At 49.2% G+C, this 1,117-nt stretch overlaps 1 protein-coding gene and 1 pseudogene across 1 annotated transcript in view; one reads left to right on the top strand and one right to left on the bottom strand.

Annotated features, from left to right (window-relative positions):
- The window catches only part of Atp23 (ATP23 metallopeptidase and ATP synthase assembly factor homolog), a 43,613-nt gene that overhangs the window by 37,019 nt on the left and 5,477 nt on the right, over positions 1-1,117 (bottom strand). The gene's annotated exons all lie outside the window — the stretch shown is intronic.
- Positions 191-974, top strand: LOC101570134 (annotated as a pseudogene).

Raw genomic sequence — 1,117 nt, 5'->3', positions numbered from 1 at the left:
GATAAGCCTTAACACCACCCCAGCAATGGAAACTGTCAACTCTTCAAGAAGCCCTAGTTCCTTTTAGTACATGGTTTTTAAAATTCAAAATTTGGGAATCAGATCTATTCGTTTCTCTTTTGGCAAACATAGCTAGAAAATTATTTTGTTTTAAAGAGAAAAAAGAGCCTCTTTCTGTCATCTGGCCAAGATGCCGAAAGGAAAGAAGACCAAGAGCAAGAAGGTGGCCCCGGCCCCTGCTGTCATGAAGAAGCAGGAAGCCAAGAAGGTGGTAAATCCCCTGTTTGAGAAGAGGCCAGAGAATTTGGGTATTGGACATGACATCCAGCCCAAGAGAGACCTCACCTGCTTTGTCAAATGGCCCCACTACATGCAGCTGCAGCGACACAGGGCCATCCTGTACAAGCGGCTGAAGGTGCCCCCTGCAACAGCCTTGGACCACCAAACAGCTACCCAGCTGCTTAAGCTCGCCCACGAGTACAGATCAGAGACCAAGCAAGAGAAGAAGCAGAGGCTGTTGGCCTGGGCAGAGGAGAAAGCTGCTGGCAAAGGGGATGTCCCCACTAAGAGGCCACCAGTCCTCAGCAGGTGTCAACACTGTCACCACTCTGGTGGAGAACAAGAAGGCTCAGCTCATGGTGATTGCACATGATGTGGACCCCATTGAGCTGGTCGTGTTCCTGCCTGCCCTGTGTCGCAAGATGGGGGTCCCTTACTGCATCAACAAGGAGAAGGCCAGGCTGGGGCATCTAGTCCACAGGAAGACCTGTACCACTGTTGCCTTCACACAAGTCAACTCGGAAGACAAAGACACGCTGGCTAAGCTGGTGGAGGCCATCAGAACCAACCACAATGACAGATACGATGAGATCCACCGTCATTGGGGAGGCAACATTCTGGGTCCAAAATCCGTGGCTTGTATTCCCAAGCTGGAGAAAGCAAAGGCTAAAGAGCTTGCCACCAAACTGGGCTAAGTGTACTCTTGAGTTTTCTGCACATAAAAACAATAAATTGTCCTTAATCTGGTGAGAGAGACAGAGAGAGAAACAGAGAGAGAGACAGAGACAGAGAGAGAATAAGCTATATCAGTCTAGCTCCATCAGGTAAGTTCTTCCTT

The sequence above is a fragment of the Octodon degus genome, unplaced genomic scaffold (genome assembly GCF_000260255.1).
Source record: "Octodon degus isolate 3935 unplaced genomic scaffold, OctDeg1.0 scaffold00286, whole genome shotgun sequence".
In the NCBI taxonomy this organism is placed as follows: Eukaryota; Metazoa; Chordata; class Mammalia; order Rodentia; family Octodontidae; genus Octodon; species Octodon degus.
This window is presented reverse-complemented; position numbering and strand designations above follow the sequence as displayed.